At 41.4% G+C, this 19,351-nt stretch overlaps 1 long non-coding RNA gene across 3 annotated transcripts in view; it reads right to left on the bottom strand.

The window, feature by feature from the left end:
• Positions 1-16,058, bottom strand: part of LOC137634673 (uncharacterized) — a 78,656-nt gene extending 62,598 nt beyond the window's left edge. Inside the window, exon 1 of one of the 3 annotated variants that reach the window (XR_011042556.1) lies at positions 15,724-16,058. This is a non-coding gene — a long non-coding RNA (uncharacterized lncRNA). The remainder of the gene's footprint in view (positions 1-15,723) is intronic. The other 2 variants (XR_011042555.1, XR_011042554.1) reach the window with 2 other exon arrangements.
• Positions 16,059-19,351: the final 3,293 nt, after the last annotated feature.

Here is a 19,351-nt window from a genome sequence, read left to right as displayed (position 1 = left end):
TTCACCCCACACTCCTTCCTCTTCTACTTCCTTTCACGGCTTTGATAAACCTACGGCTTCTACTCCAGGTTCCTCCATTCCTGTACGACCCAAGGTGAAGCCACTACGTACCTTTAAGCCTTCAGCTTTGCCATTATCAGTGTCACCGGTTCCGGGACCCTCAAAGGATCCTGATGTTCATATTGCTATACCTAAAACCGTGACTCCTAAGAAGTCAAAGTCTACTAAGTCCAGGGCTTCGTTAGAGGATCAAGCTCGGGATCCCCCTTTATCCGCCGCCATGGTCAGGGATATTGTGAAAGAGCAGATACAACAATATCTTCAACAGTCTAGGGCAGACCGAGGAGCTATGACGGAGCTCAAAGATATGGTGGCAAGTCTCATCCGTTCCGGAACTCAGATGCCCCCTCCTTCAGCCCCGGACGCATCGAAGTTACCTCCCTTCGAGAAAAACAACCCTTGGAGGTTTGCCTTACATGCTCCATATATTGATGGTGCCATAACTCTAGAGGGCATAGGCACCCGTCCTCTAGAGGACTTAGAATTTTACCCTCCGGGACTAGAATTCCCATTCAACGGCTTCGTGCGATTGAAAGAACATGCCTTGGTTAGGTTAGACAAGGTACCGAAGGAAACGGTAATATTCCCTAAAGAGCAGGCCCAATCTTTCTGGGCCAGGACGTTGTCAGACTGGGGTTGCACTAATTCCAAGCTCACCCCACACAAAGGAGCCTACACCATATTTACAGCTTCTCCAGGTATTACCTTGCCTATTACAGATAAAGTGGCAGCTCTTACTTTTCAGGCTATCAAAGAAGGTTCTGCCATGCCAGCTCTTAAAGAGACCGATCCCACCTCCATGCTCATTCCGAGTACCGTTACTATCTGGGATGATGCCCCCGCTACTTTCACAGTAGGGAAGTTAGACCCAGACTGTGCCTCTAATCTGTTCTCCGAGAAGCTTCCTAAATTACCAGATATTCTTCTCAAGACTGAGTTTGAGGCACGGAATAGGTTGGCTAGGTCTCTCCACTCCATTACCTCCGTGGAGTCCCTAACCTCACTTTACCCGACCGAGACCATGTTCCGGATATTCACAAAGAACCTGTCTCTGTCCTTCCAAATCGACTTACACGAGTTTTGTTCGGCTCGGGTTAGTTGCAGGAAGCACGTTCTTTCTGAGGCCACGATCAGGCATGAACCGAATAGGCTGATAGCTTCCCCCTGCTGGGGTAAGAACCTTTTTCCTCAGGAGGAGGTGAACAAGGTACTACAAGATGCTGCGAGAGCAAATCAAAATTTGCAAGTGAGGTGGGGCCTCACTGCCAAAAAGAGGGTTGAAGGGCAAAAACAAAACTTCTTCAGGAAGAAACAGAGGTTTGCCCCTTACAAGACGAGCCGAGGTCACTACCAACAATCGTCGATTGCCCACTCGTCTTCACAGTCTCCCACTGCTTCGTCTCCTCTACAGCCGAAACACCCTCAACAGGTGGTCTACCTCACTGCTCCCCCAGGTACCCAACCCAACCCCGTTTGGATGCCCTCACCCGCATACATCCCTAGCTACGGACCCTCAGGTTCCTTTCGTGGACACCAGAGAGGTAGCTTCAGGGCTAGAGGACAGTTCCGTCAACGAGGCGGACCTAGGACAAGGGGTTCTCGAGGAGGGAAAGAACCTAGATTCACTCCCTCGCAATGATATAGTTCCGGTAGGGGGGAGACTTTACCACTTTCGAGACCGTTGGACCTTCAGTCCGTGGGCTCACAGCATAGTCTCCAAAGGCTTGGGGTGGAAATGGTCACAAGGTTCCCCTCCTCCACCAGTGACCTTCTTCCAGAGACCCACATCCATTCTGAGAGAGTACACCACCGAGTTACTACAGAAAAAAGCAATCAAACGGGTTCGATCGCTGAAGTTCCAAGGCCGCCTGTTCACAGTTCCGAAGAAAGGCTCGTCGGCATTGAGAGTGGTCCTGGACTTGTCAAAGCTAAATTCTTACATCCTCTGCGACAAGTTCCGGATGTTGACCATCTCTCAGGTACGTACCCTGCTTCCCCGTGGGGCCGTCACCACCTCTATCGATCTTACCGACGCCTATTATCATGTACCAATAGCTCGAAACTTCTCTCCTTACCTAGGTTTCCGTCTAGGCAGGAAAGCCTTTGCATTCAAAGTCATGCCCTTCGGCCTCAACATTGCACCCAGGATATTCACGAAACTGGGAGAGACGGTGCTAGAACAACTCAGGAACCAAGGGATTCAGATCGTTGCTTATCTGGACGATTGGCTTATTTGGGCTCGGTCAGCCCTGGAGTGCAACAGAGCTACGAAGAAAGTACTTCGTTTTCTCGCCAACCTGGGATTTCGGGTCAATCTCCAAAAATCCCGCCTACTTCCATCAGACCGCTTCGAATGGTTAGGCATACAGTGGGACCTTGCACGGCACAAGCTGGTTCTACCTCCCAAAAAGGTAAGAGAAATAGCTTCCAAGGTCAAGAATTTTCTAAAACACAGGCAGGTGTCCAGAAGAGCCTTAGAAAGAATCCTCGGCCTTCTGCAATTCGCCTCAGTAACAGATCGCCTATTGAAAGCCAAACTCAAAGACATCAATCGAGTTTGGAGAAAGAGAGCCACAGTACCTTTAAGAGACAAGGTCTCGAAAATCCCCTCTGTCTTGAAAATGAGATTACAGCCATGGTCCGAATCGAAGAACCTTTCCAAATCGGTTCCTCTTCAATTCCCACCCCCACAAGTGACAATTCATACAGACGCGTCTCTGAGTGGATGGGGGGGTTACTACGAACGTCAGATGTTTCAGGGCTCTTGGTCACCCGCCATGAAACACTTCCACATCAATGTTCTCGAAGCCATGGCAGTGTTCTTGACCCTGAAGAGGCTCTCTCCTCCGAGGTCGACCCACATCAGAGTAGTGTCAGACAGCACAGCCGTAGTACACTGCATCAACAGAGGAGGATCCAAGTCGCCCAACCTGAATCAGATCCTGGTCACTATCTTCACCTTGGCAGCAGAAAAGAACTGGTTCCTGTCAGCAACCCACCTAGCGGGAGTCCAGAATGTGATAGCGGACTCACTATCCAGGATGAAACCACTGGAATCAGAATGGTCTCTGGACATAATTTCATTCCAGTGGATACTCAGGCTGGTTCCGGGCCTTCAGGTAGATCTATTCGCAACTCAGATGAATCACAAACTTCCTTGTTATGTGACACCAAACATGGACCCTCAGGCTTATGCCATAGACGCATTAACCCTGGATTGGAACCATTGGAGGAAGATTTACCTATTTCCACCAGTGAATCTTCTAATGAAAGTATTGCACAAACTACGCTCCTTCCGGGGGACAGTGGCCTTAGTAGCACCTCACTGGCCAAAGAGCAGTTGGTTTCCTCTCCTCCTCGAGCTGAAACTCCGACCCTTCCGGATTCCATTCCCCAAACTAACCCAAGTAATTCAAACACAGACTGTGTCAGATTCCTCAAGGATAGCCAAAACCCTAACTTTGTGGACTTCATGAAGTTTGCAGCGCATAAAGACGCAAACATTGACCCAGAAAACGTTCTCTTCATCGAAGCGGACAAAAGGGACTCGACAATTCGTCAATATGATTCGGCTGTTAAGAAATTAGCAGGTTTCTTAAAGAATTCAGACCACACTCGTATGACTCCGAATTTAGCCATCTCGTTCTTTAGGTTCTTATTTGACAAGGGCTTGGCAGCTAGCACTATAACTACCATCAAGTCAGCTCTGAAGAAGATATTCCTGGTTGGGTTTAACATTAATCTAGCTGATTCCTATTTCTCATCTATTCCAAAAGCATGTGCTAGGCTTCGGCCGTTGGATCGGCCACAAAAAGTCTCTTGGTCTCTGAACAATGTCCTCAAACTCGCGTCGGACACTGACAACGAGTCCTGCTCTTATATCACTCTGCTTAGGAAGACGTTATTTCTATCAGCTATGGCCTCAGGTGCTAGAATCTCAGAACTAGCAGCGCTCTCACGTAACCCGGAAAACATAGATTTCCTCCCTACAGGCGAAGTACTGCTTACCCCAGACAGAGCTTTCCTAGCAAAAAATGAGGACCCGCAAAATAGGTGGTCCCCTTGGAAGATCATCTCTCTTCCCCAGGATCCTTCGCTGTGTCCAGTCACTACTCTCAGGACCTTTTTAGCTAGATCTGCCACCCGCTCGTCTGGCCCCTTATTTATCAGGGAACAAGGTGGTACTTTGACCATTCAAGGTATCAGACAACAAATCCTCTACTTCATTAAACATGCTAACCCGGAATCATTTCCCCATGCTCATGATATACGGTCAATAGCTACCTCTATCAATTACTTCCAGAACATGGACTTTGATGACCTTAAAAAATACACGGGTTGGAAGTCTCCTATGGTTTTCAAACGCCACTATCTAAAGAACTTACAGGCCCTTAAATACCCTACGGTTGCAGCGGGGAGTCTTATCTCCCCCCATTAATCTCTGATTTTTTCTTTATTCCATCTCTTCTCTCCTCCCTCCTGACCACCTCTCACACCACGTCGCCACTCTCCTGGGTGGTTCGTTAGCCCTAAGTTATTTTGCCATGTTTAATTGTTATGATTTAACTGTTATTGTAATTATCATTCCTGTAAAGTTTAGATATGCTTAGACATGTAAGGTTGATTCCTTTCACGACGGGACACTCAGGTGATCCCTGGTCCTCATATTATTTTAGCATTACATCCCCTATGCCTATGGCTAGTTTATGATTTATGTTTACTTACAGTATTGTATTATTGCCTTACATGGTGTTTGTTTTCTCCTTATTGTTATTAATTTATTGGGCTTGGAAGGCATTCTCTGGTACATTCTCACCGGCCGTCACAGGCCCCCCAGAAAAGGGATTTTGACGAAGGAAAAATCTATTTCTGGGAAGAGGCCTGTGACGCCCGGTGAAACCCTTCCCGGTTATTTGATACGGACCCCACCCCTCTTTTTCCTTGCCAAGCCATATGTTCTTGCAGAAGGATGTCCTAGAGGGCGCGCGTGGTAGGTGTCGTTGGGGAGTTCAACCATGTTATCTAGGGCCTGTCACGGCCCTCCCCATTGATGAAGGGATTATCTAAATGGAAGACAACCTGTGAATAGTGGTTTACACACGCCTTTGTTTAATACACGACACCTACAAGGTGTTCGCGCGAGGGTTGTAACCTCTGCATTCCATGCTTTTATCTTTCTCTAGTATATTTGGAAGATTTATATTAGGAAAGGTATAAGGAAGGACCTTTCTCACCGGGCGTCACAGGCCTCTTCCCAGAAATAGATTTTTCCTTCGTCAAAATCCCTTTTTTCAATATTTAACTTAGCCGGTGATTATATAGCTGATTCACACCCAGGGGGGTGGGTAGAGACCAGCAATATATGTTTACACTTTTATGAGCTAAGAGTTTTTATTTCATTTTAGAAGTTATCAAAATAACAAAAACAAAATAAATAGGTTCCTGGTAAGGAAGTCGACTTGAACAATTTCTCTGCCTTTTAAGTACGTCTTCCTTACGGAGCCTCGCGATCCTCTTAGGATGCTGATCGACCCCTAGGATCTGAAGTATCAAGGGTTGCAACCCATACAACAGGACCTCATCAAAACCCCTAATCTAGGCGTTCTCAAGAAATGACTTTGACCACCCGCCAAATCAACCAGGATGCGAAAGGCTTCTTAGCCTTCCGTACAACCCAAAAAACAACAATAAACATTTCTAGAGAAAGATTAAAAGGGTATGGAATTAGGGAATTGTAGTGGTTGAGCCCTCACCCACTACTGCACTCGCTGCTACGAATGGTCCCAGTGTGTAGCAGTTCTTGTAAAGAGACTGGACATCTTTCAAGTAAAATGACGCGAACACTGACTTGCTTCTCCAATAGGTTGCGTCCATTATACTTTGCAGAGATATATTTTGCTTAAAGGCCACGGAAGTTGTTACAGCTCTAACTTCGTGCGTCTTCACCTTAAGCAAAATGTTATTTTGATAATAAAATAAATTTTTGAATATACTTACCCGGTGATTATATACCTGCAACTCTGTTGCCCGACAGACAACTCTACGGTAAAAACTCGCCAGCGATCGCTACACAGGTTGCGGGTGTGCCCAACAGCGCCATCTGTCGTCCAGATATCCAGTACTCAATGTAAACAAAGACTCAATTTTCTCCTCGTCCCACTGCGTCTCTATTGGGGAGGAAGGGAGGGTCCTTTAATTTATAATCACCGGGTAAGTATATTCAAAAATTTATTTTATTATCAAAATAACATTTTTCAATATTTAACTTAGCCGGTGATTATATAGCTGATTCACACCCAGGGGGGTGGGTAGAGACCAGCAATATATGTTTACACTTTTATGAGCTAAGAGTTTTTATTTCATTTTAGAAGTTATCAAAATAACAAAAACAAAATAAATAGGTACCTGGTAAGGAAGTCGACTTGAACAATTTCTCTGCCTTTTAAGTACGTCTTCCTTACGGAGCCTCGCGATCCTCTTAGGATGCTGATCGACCCCTAGGATCTGAAGTATCAAGGGTTGCAACCCATACAACAGGACCTCATCAAAACCCCTAATCTAGGCGTTCTCAAGAAATGACTTTGACCACCCGCCAAATCAACCAGGATGCGAAAGGCTTCTTAGCCTTCCGGACAACCCAAAAAACAACAATAAACATTTCTAGAGAAAGATTAAAAGGGTATGGAATTAGGGAATTGTAGTGGTTGAGCCCTCACCCACTACTGCACTCGCTGCTACGAATGGTCCCAGTGTGTAGCAGTTCTTGTAAAGAGACTGGACATCTTTCAAGTAAAATGACGCGAACACTGACTTGCTTCTCCAATAGGTTGCGTCCATTATACTTTGCAGAGATATATTTTGCTTAAAGGCCACGGAAGTTGTTACAGCTCTAACTTCGTGCGTCTTCACCTTAAGCAAAGTTCGGTCTTCCTCACTCAGATGTGAATGAGCTTCTCGTATTAACAATCTGATAAAGTCTGACCAAGCATTCTTTGACAAAGGCAAGGATGGTTTCTTAACTGAACACCATAAAGCTTCAGATTGGCCTTGTAAAGGTTTAGTACGCTTTAAATAGAACTTAAGAGCTCTAACAGGGCATAAGACTCTTTCTAGTTCATTGCCTACGATCTCCGATAAGCTGGGGATATTGAAAGATTTAGGCCAAGGCCGAGAAGGCAGCTCATTTTTGGCTAGAAAACCAAGTTGTAGCGAACAAGTGGCTTTTTCTGACGAAAATCCTATGTTCTTGCTGAAGGCATGAATCTCACTGACTCTTTTAGCCGAGGCTAAGCATAACTGGAAAAGAGTCTTAAGAGTGAGATCTTTTAGGGAGGCTGATTGTAACGGCTCCAACCTGTCTGACATGAAGAATCTTAGTACCACGTCTAAATTCCATCCAGGGGTAGCCAAACGACGCTCCTTGGTGGTCTTGCAGATCTTTATGTTTGGAAAGATCTAAGCCTCTATGCCGGAAGACCGATGCCAACATGCTTCTGTAGCCCTTGATAGTGGGAGCTGAAAGGGATCGTCCTTTTCTCAGGTATAAGAGAAAAACAGCTATTTGAGCTACAGAGGTACTGGTCGAGGATACAGAAACTGACTTGCACCAGTCTCGGAAGACTTCCCACTTCGATTGGTAGACTCTAATGGAAGACGCTCTCCTTGCTCTAGCAATTGCACTGGCTGCTTCCTTCGAAAAGCCTCTAGCTCTCGAGAGTCTTTCGATAGTCTGGAGGCAGTCAGACGAAGAGCGTGGAGGCTTTGGAGTACCTTCTTTACGTGTGGCTGACGTAGAAGGTCTACCCTTAGAGGAAGACTACTGGGAACGTCTACTAACCATCGAAGTATCTCGGTGAACCATTCTCTCGCGGGCCAGAGGGAAGCAACAAACGTCAACCTTGTCCCTTCGTGAGAGGCAAACTTCTGCAGTACCTTGTTGACAATCTTGAACAGTGGGAATGCGTAGAGATCCAGATGTGACCAATCTAGGAGGAAAGCATCTATATGTATTGCTGCTGGGTCCGGGACTGGAGAGCAATAGATTGGAAGCCTCTTGGTCAGCGAGGTTGCAAAGAGATCTATGGATGGTTTTACCCCAAGTGGCCCAAAGTCTCTTGCACACATCCTTGTGGAGGGTCCATTCGGTTGGAATTACTTGCCCTTTCCGACTGAGACAATCTGCTATGACGTTCAAGTCGCCTTGGATGAACCTCGTTACTAGGGAGATGTCTTGACCTTTTGACCAGATGAGCAGGTCCCTTGTGATCTCTTACAACGTCAGTGAGTGGGTACCTCCTTATTTGGAGATGTACGCCAAGGCCGTGGTGATGTCCGAGTTAACTTCCACCACTTTGCCTCGAAGGAGAGACTTGAAGCTTTTCAAGGCCAGATGTACTGCCAACAGCTCCTTGCAGTTGATATGCATGCTCCTCTGACTCGAGTTCCACAGTCCTGAGCATTCCCGAACGTCTAGTGTCGCGCCCCAGCCCACGTCCGATGCTTCCGAGAAGAGAACGTGGTTGGGAGTCTGAACAGCCAGGGGAAGACCCTCTCTTAGGTTGATATTGTCCTTCCACCAAGTCAGACAAGACTTTATCTTTTCGGAAACCGGGATCGAGACCGCTTCTAACGTCTTGTCCTTTTTCCAGTGAAAAGCTAGATGGTATTGAAGAGGACGGAGGTGTAGTCTTCCTAGTGACACAAATTGTTCCACGGATGACAGCGTCCCTACCAGACTCATCCACAGCCTGACTGAGCAGCGTTCCTTCTTCAGCATCTTCTGGATGGATAGCAGGGCTTGATCTATTCTGGGGGCTGATCGTCTTGTTGTTCAGCAATGTCCTCATCAAAGGGTTCCTCATCCGAAAACTGATGAGGAAACGGCAACGGAGTGGGCAACGTCTGGCTCGCTGAGTCCGGTCGCACTGGTGGATGCGTGACGGAGCCGGACGCAATATCATGGAACTGCTGCACAGTCTGTGAACTGTCAACAACCATGGGTGCGCGAGGAAGCACAGCGTCAACCCGAGACTGTCTAGACCGTCTGGGTTGTGCAGTCAACACCCTACCGGGTTGCTGAGGTTGACGCACTGCGTCAAAACAAGTCACCTCTGCTGGTTGTTGAACGTCCTGAACGTCAACAACCACCTCCGAGCGTCGCTTAACGTCAACGTGCGGCTGGCAACCCACACTGGGTCGCATCGGTGGAGGAACCACCTCAACTGGCAGACGCGAGTAGGTTACCTCAGCGTCAACAGGGCGCACAACCGACCGGTTGGAAGGTTGTTGGCCAGAAGGTTCGGTAGCAACCTTCTCCGCATTAAAGTCCTCTATCAAGGACGCAAGCTTGGACTGCATGTCTTGCAGCAAAGCCCATTTAGGGTTTACGGGAGCAGGTGTGGCAACAGACGGGGTTAGCGACTGAGGCGGTACCGTTTACCATCCCTGAAAGCCTTGTTATGCGTGACATAATTGTACAGCAAAACTTCAAAGGCTCGAAAACAGCTGTGAAGTTGACCTGTAAACAACTTGGAGCGTCTCCTGGCCAGGCGCCAGGGAGAGTCTACGAGAATTGAGAAGTCTATCTGGGCAGAGGCATGAACTCCCAAGCTGAGAACTTCTCTCGTGTCATATCAGACTCTCGCTCTATAAACCAGTTTAAAAGAAGGGAAAGCAAAGGCTGTATCCCCCAAACTCCTCCTGGTGAAAAACCAGTCGCCTAGCCAACGTAAAGCTCTCTAGGAGAGCGAGAGAGCACTAGCTTAAAAACAACGGCTTCGAAGTAGCTAGGCCTAGTGTAAGCTCTGACGTTTAGGCGAACGAGGAGCAGCAGTTACCAAAAAGATCCGGACAAAGATCCTTAAAAAAATCATCATGATTTAATTAAAGTCCATAGAAGGCTAAGCAGCTTTAGGCTCCTCTCCATCTGACAGAGTCCTCAAGGGAATATCAGTAGGAGGGGGAACAGCAACTTCCTCATCTACAGGAACCTTGTCCGATAAAAGCTGAGTCTCAAGCAAGGGAGAGACCTACCGTGGTGGCAATGCTTTACAAGCAGAGTCCACACTCACTGGTGCATTAGTAGCGGACCAGAACGCAACGTCATGTAACTGCTTGACAGTCTGTGAACTGTCAACAACTGAACTGTCAACCACAACAGGTGCGTGAGGACGCACAGCGTCCACTCGAGACTGCATTGACTGCCCAGACTGAGCAGTCAAAACAACTCTAGAATGCGGAGGTTGACGCACAGCGTCAAAACAAGTCAACTCCGATTGTTAGTGAACGTCTTGAATGTCAACAGGAGCATCAGCAAGTGGCCTAACGTCCAAATGCGGCTGAAAAACCACACGAGACCGCATCGAGTGTGGTTCTAAACAACCTGACTGAGGTGACTAAGCTACGCCAACGTCAACAGTAAGCACAAAGGAACGTTAGGTTGGCTGAAAGCCAGGATATCGATGAGATAAACGGCTAGACTCAACGGACTAATCGGCAGAATAGTCTTCCATAAGGGAGGCAAGCATATACTGCATGTCTTGCCATACAACCCATTAAGGATCAACGGAAATGGTTGTGGTAAGAGACGAGGGTAACGTCTGTGACCGCAACACTTTGCCTACAAAAAAAAGACTCTCGGAGTCTGTGTTACGCTTTTGTTAGGCGGCGAGCAGTTATCCGATGACTGCATAGGGTCAGAGCTGTCCTAATGGTTGTAACCAGGACGCTGGACCTGTCCTGAAAGGACTGACTTTCGCTTAAGGGCTTCGAAACCTTGTGACAGGTTTCTTATGCGAAAAGCCTTCGGATGACAAGGAGAAACAACGTCTCTCTCGTCTTATGGTAGGGGAGATCTTGGTAAGATACACCCGATACCATAGAGGGAAAACGTCTGTTCGTTGGTCAAGGCCTCTCGAACCCATAAGTCGTTTGACATTACTTCTCCCCTGGGCTTGGGAGCATGTAAGAGGTCCCGGACTAGGTGAACGACAGGCACGAACAGACGAACCCTCGGACGCAACACTGTAACACTTTGCGCATATCACTTTATCACTTCGATTTTCTGTTTTGCACTTATTTCACTGAAATCGAAACTTTTACTGATTTCTACCTGAAACACGCAATTCTACCCTTCATTAAAAGGTAGTAATTGCGAAATCAGTCGTATAATGCAAGCTCATTAATACCAGCAAAAAACAGAAAACATATTTTAAGATAAAAAAATCAGTGGCTGGGAAAGAGACTAAACACTAGTTCATATAACTACGTTTTCAATCTCTCACCGCACATAGCCTGGGGACGAGAATAAAAAACTAAAACGTTTTATCCTTCCTCCCCGTACAGCGACTAGGGACGAGAGCAACTCGAGAACAACATTACCCGCTTGAACGGAACGTTTTCTCTCCTCTCTCTCCCTCCGTCTCTAACTCTCTCTCTCTTTCTCTCTTGATTTCGCACCTAAGAGAAGAGCCCAATTATATATCGTCAAAAAAACATGTTATTTGACTAAAGGAAAAAACTGAAAGGTTTTCCAAATAAAAAGTTCCTTTAATTTAGAATTTAAAACATTTAAGCTAAGAAAGAATGAACAAAACGTCAGAATCGATTTACTCTTACTGCAAAGTGAAACCGTGATACACTCTCTCTCTATCCGCTTGAACGGAACGTTTTCTCTCCTCTCTCTCCCTCCGTCTCTAACTCTCTCTCTCTTTCTCTCTTGATTTCGCACCTAAGAGAAGAGCCCAATTATATATCGTCAAAAAAACATGTTATTTGACTAAAGGAAAAAACTGAAAGGTTTTCCAAATAAAAAGTTCCTTTAATTTAGAATTTAAAACATTTAAGCTAAGAAAGAATGAACAAAACGTCAGAATCGATTTACTCTTACTGCAAAGTGAAACCGTGATACACTCTCTCTCTATCGTAACGATAGAGCGCATGTTGAACGTCCTGAACGTCAACAACTGCGTAGTCTAAAAAACTAAACGTTAGTTCATCTTTGAAAACAGTACGAAGACCATCAAAGAAATTCTTTCATAAAACATTAAATTTTAAAAAGTTTTAAATTCTTTAAAGGCTAAATACGATATAACGGGCTCAACGTTGATTAACTTCGGTTCCAAGTTAGGACCGCCTACTCTCAGGAAAGGTCTATATAAACAAAACATTAAAATTATTTTTTATATGTTTATAATAAATGGAAAGTTAATCGAAGAGGCCTAATAAAGGCGGAGAGATATAAAATATATAGAGGAAAATCTATAACGTGATATAATTACTAAAAGCCTAAACACACTTCCGTCTAAGGGAAGGGTCGGCCATTTAAAAGTGAAAGAAAGTCCATACTCTCTTTGTCACCATGATTAAATCTATCCAAAACGAGTTCAAGATTTAAGATGAAGATAAAACACCTGCATAGCGAAAGCTCAAAACTAGAATAAAGTACTTCACCAATTAGTTGTGAAAAAACTCCAGTTTAGCAACAGCGAGTAAGTACGTCTTATCGATAGCTCGACAGAGAGAAAATTGAGTCTTTGTTTACATTGAGTACTGGGTATCTGGACGACAGATGGCGCTGTTGGGCACACCCGCAACCTGTGTAGCGATCGCTGGCGAGTTTTTACCGTAGAGTTGTCTGTCGGGCAACAGAGTTGCAGCTATATAATCACCGGCTAAGTTAAATATTGAAAATATACTTGTACAGTACCTTGTTTATGAACATAAAGGGTATTAGTTAAAACATGACATATTTAATTCCAAACAGAGAACATCTCTCCATATTTCATAATATCCTCTTGATGTTCTGGGTATATGCATCTACATTAGGATCTACAAATCGTTCTGAGGGATTAGCGAAGGTGCATGTACCCATCACTGAAATGAAAACAAAATCTTTATTTACGCTCCCTCTTTGATAAAAAAATATTTCTTGGGCATAAGAATATTAATACTCCTTAATTAATCCCAAAGTGGAATCATTAAGAAGCACGTGGGATCTAATTCGTAAATTTTTCATAGTTTAATTCTACTGGAACTAATTGTTAAGTAATGACTGTGTCAAAGAAAATAAAAAGCTTCCATAAGTAACAGCAAATACCGACGAGCAATAAAGCACCACCACCACACATCAATGTTCAAATTTGGAAACAGCATTGCTGTTTACATTTTCATAGATTGATACAAAAACACACAAAAATCCTAGACAACCATATTTTACAGTAAATCCTAATTCAATATGATGTTAAAGTATAATACAATTACCCTTCTTAACACATGCATATATTTAACCAAACGGTTCAACTTGACAATACTGTATCAATATCTTTTCTATTTCTCTCAACACTAACAAAGCCAGTACCAGACTCTGTAATCAACAGATACACAAAAATAATTTCTCTAACTAGTTTGACTTGAGCAGAATTTCTGTAATTGCAACAATCATTATTGGAGAGTCTACTTGAACTAATTTGTTACTAATCATCTTTATAATACTAATTTACTTGCATTTTCGTAGAATATAAAACCTTGCTTACAAAATTGAATTAAACAATGTATAAGGTAAGTTGGAACCGTTTGTGCCCTAAGTCAGTTAAGCCCAGGGTTCCTGTATAAGTTTATGTGCCCAGATGTAGACCAGCTTTGGTTGGGGGTCATACGAGGAGCTTGTAGGTTAGTTTAAGGAGTTAGAGGAGCTTGTAGGGTATTTTAAGGAATTAGAGGAGCTTGTAGGTTGGTTAATTAAGAAAATCGATGACACTGTAGGTTAGGTTAGGGAATTAGAAGAACTTGTAGGTTTCTTTAAGAAAATCGATGAGCTTGTAGGTTAGTTTAGGGAATTAGAAGAACTTGTATGTTGGTTTAAGAAGATCGATGACCTTGTAGGTTAGTTTAGGGAATTAGAAGAACTTGTATGTTGGTTTAAGAAAATCGAAGACCTTGTAGGTTAGTTTAGGGAATTAGAAGAACTTGTATGTTGGTTTAAGAAAATCGAAGACCTTGTAGGTTAGTTTAGGGAATTAGAAGAACTTGTATGTTGGTTTAAGAAAATCGAAGACCTTGTAGGTTAGTTTAGGGAATTAGAAGAACTTGTATGTTGGTTTAAGAAAATCGAAGACCTTGTAGGTTAGTTTAGGGAATTAGAAGAACTTGTATGTTGGTTTAAGAAAATCGATGACCTTGTAGGTTAGTTTAGGGAATTAGAGGAGCTTGCTGGTTATTTTTTAGAAATAAAGGGCTAAGATGACCCCCTTGCTTTCATTCTATATTTACTGCATAAAGTAAAAGTAAAGTGACATTTTAGGGTAGCGCATGCAAGCTAAGTAGGCTACGGTAAGGTTAGCTAAGGTAATGGTAGGTTAGCTAATGCAAGGGTAGGTTAGCTAAGGCAAGGGTATGTTAGTTAAGGCAAGGGTAGGTTAGTTAAGGTAAGGTAAGGTACGGTAAGGTAAGGTTAGTTAAAGTGAGGTTAGTTAAGGTAGGGGTAAGCTAGTTAAGGTAGGGGTAAGCTAGTTAAGGTGGGGTTAAGTTAGTTAAGGTAAGTTAAGGTAGAAGTAAGTTAGTTAAGGTAAGTTAAGGTAGGGGTAAGTTAGTTAAATTAAGTTAAAGTAGGGGTAAGTTAGTTAAGGTAAGGTAAGGTAGAAGTAGGTTACTTAACTAAGGTACGGTAAGGTAGGGGTCGATTAGTTAAGGTAAGGTAACGGGTAGGTTAGTTAAGGTAAGGTAGGGGTAGGTTAGTTAAGGTAAGGATAGATATGGTAAGTATGTAAGGTAAGGGCGGGTATGTGGTATGGTACGGGTAGATAAGGTAAAAACAGCTAAGGTATGAGTAGGAAGGTAGGCATAGGTATGGTAAAAGTAGGTAAATTGAGGGTAGATATGGTATTAGTAAGTATGGTATGAGTAAGGTAAGGGCAGGAAAGGTAAGAGTAGCTAAGGTAAGAGTAGCTAAGGTAAGGGCAGGAAAGGTAAGAGTAGCTAGGGTAAGAGTAGCTAAGGTAAGGGCAGGCAAGGTAAGGGCAGGCAAGGTAAGAGCAGGTAAGGTTAGGGCAGGTAAGGTAAGGGCAGGTCAGGTGAGGGTAGGTAAAGTAATGCTAGGTAAAGTAATGCTAGGTAAAGTATGGTTAGGTAAAGTATGGTTAGGTAAAGTATGGATATGAAAGGTAAGGTTAGGTAAAACATGGGTAGGTAAGGCAAGGGCAGGTAAGGTTAGGTAAGGTAATGTTAGGTTAAGATAAAGATGAGTAAAGTGATGTTAGGTAAAGTGATGGTAGGCAAGGTACAGGTAGACATGGTAAGAGTAGGCAAGACAAAAATAGATAATGTAAAAGTAGTAAAGATAAGTGTACAGTAGATAAAGTGAGGTTAAGTAACTTATATATTAATAGGAGAGTTTGTTTTGTAAATTTTGTTTGTGGTTTTTGGTTTAAGTTTCTGCTTTATTGCTCTTGAGAATACATTTAAAAAAAAAAAATCCAAGATCCGCCTTACTCAAGTCTGGACTGCTAAGCCTACTCCGAGGGTAGGCCTAATCTATCATGGAATTGCTAAATCTAAAAAAGTAGGCCTAGGTTATAAAAACACCCATATCATGAAAGTTTCACATCAAGAGAGACTAACACTTTAACTGTAAAATGATTGAATATCAGTAATATTAATATGCATTACCTAAACAGTATTTGGAATCGGAAAAATCACACAACACAGTAGCACAGTTCAATATATATCGCCGTTCCTTGTTGCCTGGGAGGAGAAACAAGTGATGGAAGACTTTAATGGAATCCAAAGTTCAAGCAACAGCTCAGATCAGGTCAGATTCAGGTTAAGGCTTTACCTTTGCAACGGCGCCTCTGTGTCTTTTAATTTTGTGTGTTTATTATTTTCACTATTTTTTCTCTTTTCATTCACATTTGTTGTAATACACTTTTCTTATTTTCAATATTTTCTTCCCAAAATAAGAATTTTCCCACTGTTTGTGCACTATCTTCTTCGTATGGTTGTTGGAGCTCAATTGCTTTTATTCTTATATCACTAAACTGTGGACAATATAATATAAAGTGGTTAGCATTTTCTTCTACATTACAGAATACACAGTTTATATTTCTCTCTTGGTGTCTGTTTTTTATATTCAAGCCCAGTGAGTTTGTCCTTGCTCTGAATAATAAAATTAACGAAAATGTGTTGTCATACACTTCCTCCTCCTTGATTTCACTTTTCCAGTTTTTATACAAAATTAGACTCTCCTTACACTCCATTTCACTCTTCCATTTGCTTGCTTGTGTCCCATACGCCCCAAAAGGGTTCCAAAAATGTTCAGCCAAATCTAACGTTTTTCACTCATTTATTCCCAAAATCTCAATAATCTTGACCATCGCATTTCACTAAAATCTGCACTGAAACTATAACTAGCATTAGTGAGCTTGATAGTACCTGAGTAATTTTTTTAACGATAAATAGAAAGACTTCGAAAGATAAGAGGAGATTCTTGTATACATTCAAAACACAGGAATCTATTTTTTATGTAGATCACAAATAAACCTCTACAAAATTAATAAAAAAGATATATTTGTTTAATAATATTACTTGATCATAACTTTATTACGATTTTTACTGCTAATGTGTTTCATCCCATTTTCTTTTTTTTTGTTCCTAAAGAAAACGTACGCCGGCTGTTTTCTATTACATTAAAGTATATTGCAATTATTCAAAGTTCTAAAGCAAACATTATGTGCCTACATCAGTAAATTTCTGACTCAAGAAAATTTCAATAATGATTTGTACTTTTCGTTATGTTTTTGAAGTTTTTATCCTTGCAAGCAAAAATAATAGGGAAGTGGGGAATATGTGGAAAGGATGAGTACCCCTGGATACAATCCAGTTTATAGCTCAAAGGCAGGTACTCGGGATGGGAAAGAATAAGGAAATATTAGGGAATTGGTATTATTATTAAGTAATTATCCTTGCACCTTCTGACCTTTGCTCTTTATTATTATTATTATTATTATTATTATTATTATTATTATTATTATTATTAGGATGATGATGATAATTATTATTATTACTATTATTATTATTATTATTATTATTATTATTATTATTTTTATAACCTACAATTTCATAAAGCTTATTCTTCGTTGCTGCTGGACCATACCTTTGCCTTGACCTTATTTGTAAAAAGTCCATATTTCGATTAAGGAAGTTCTGAGGACTGCAAAGGATTTTATTTTCGTCCTACATTTTTTTTTTTTTTTTTTTTTATAATTACCTGTGTAATGACTTGTTCCTCTGGCAGAGAGTTACCGGGAAAAAGATGTCGGTTCTTTACCTTTTGATGTTTTGGGAAATTAATTCCAAGAACTTTATTTTTACACTTTCATGTTTGTTTTTTTCTTGTTTGTTTGGAAGAATTCAATTACGTATATAGGCGTAATTAGCAGGAGCAGAGGAATTACAGGCACCTGTGGAATGAGGAATTCTCGACAAGAAGGACTCATATCTCTCTCTCTCTCTCTCTCTCTCTCTCTCTCTCTCTCTCTCTCTCTCTCTCTCTCTCTCTCTCTCTCTCTCTCTCTCTCTCTCTCTTAAAATATTTAATTTCTCCTAGTTTCCTTTCCTCACTGAGCTATTTTCCGTATTGGAGTCAGTGGGCTTATATCATCCTGCTTTTCCAACTAGGGTTGTAGCTTAATAATAATAATAATAATAATAATAATAATAATAATAATAATAATAATAATAATAATAATAATAATACTTACTGGAAAAAAGAAACTGACTATATTGAAAAAACAGAGAAAACAAGAAAGATACAGTATTTGGATTGAATTTATGAGACGTAATTACAAAGAAAATAGCTCAGTTTTCCGATTATAAAATTTGAACGAACTTATACATAGTATACATGAACTTAGGGGGAAGTAGGATTATAGCTTTTCTTGGGTTGCTTTTATGAGACGTAGAAAAAAAAAAAAAAAAAAAAATTCTCCTTTTCCAATGGTAGAATATGAATGATCTTGGGCTAGATGTGGTGGGTAACATTATAGATACTGACAGAGTATGGTGATAAGCAACACACAATTCACTCAGGAAAAAATATATATGAAATGATTACCGGAGAGAGCAACGTTTTACAATAAAGAACGATCTAGGTTTATAATGTTTGATTGATTTTCAGTCTTCATTAGACTATCAGACGAATGAGAAACAGTTTGATTGACAATAGGGTTAACTATTCAATATAGAAATATTTGATTTTCAGTCTCATACATAGATGACATCGTTTATATATATATATATATATATATATATATATATATATATATATATATATATATATATATATATATATATATATATATATACATATATATATATATATATATATATATATATATATATATATATATATATATATATATATATATTTATATATAGATATATATATATATATATATATATATATATATATATATATATATATATATATATATATATATATATATAAACATTGCTTTCAATAAATGAAGATAAAATTCGAAAGGATGAAAGGATCAGTTTCCAACTTTCAGTGAAGTAAATACAAACAACATGGAAGATTCATAGAAAACAGACTCGGGCAGAGAAGTTCAAAGCTTGGAGAAATGGAATCCAAATTGAGTAAAACTGTAAGTTACAAGAAGAGTTTCCTCAAACTATTCTTTTATCGCAGAAGGCAGAATGTTCTCTTCCTCTCCGCTCAAAGAAGTATCATCAAAATATGAACAATATCTGAAAGATAAGGCAACGTAACTGTTCGGGAAAGAATAAAAGATGAGCACCCGGCCGGAGGGAAAGCTCTGGACAATCTGTGGTGTGTGTGTGTGTGTGTGTGTGTGTGTGTGTGTGTGTGTGTGTGTACAGACAAATGTGGGGACCAACCCAAAGTCTTGACAAGTTGCCTTTGTTTGCATTTGGAAATAGAACAAAGGAAGAAAAACTCCATGAAGATTAACTCGTACACACAATCACATACGGTCAACCATATGAATGTATGTATATATATACAGTATACCTATAATTATGATGTACCGTATTTCATAACTAATCTTGAGCATGATACTCTCTCGCTTTTTGAAATTACGTCAAAACAATATATTGATATCAAATTTATTATGTGTTGGAAATAACTTGCGATTAAAAGGGAGTGATATGTAATACAATCTCCCACTCTTAACCAAGATTCGAACATAGGCCTTTAAGGTGGCAACTAACAGAGCAGTCAATAATGTCGCTTTCATGTGCTAATAGTCTATATTCA

The sequence above is a fragment of the Palaemon carinicauda genome, chromosome 45 (assembly GCF_036898095.1).
Source record: "Palaemon carinicauda isolate YSFRI2023 chromosome 45, ASM3689809v2, whole genome shotgun sequence".
Classification (NCBI taxonomy): domain Eukaryota; kingdom Metazoa; phylum Arthropoda; class Malacostraca; order Decapoda; family Palaemonidae; genus Palaemon; species Palaemon carinicauda.
Note: the sequence above shows the minus strand (reverse complement) of the source record. Positions and strands in the feature narration are given on the sequence as shown.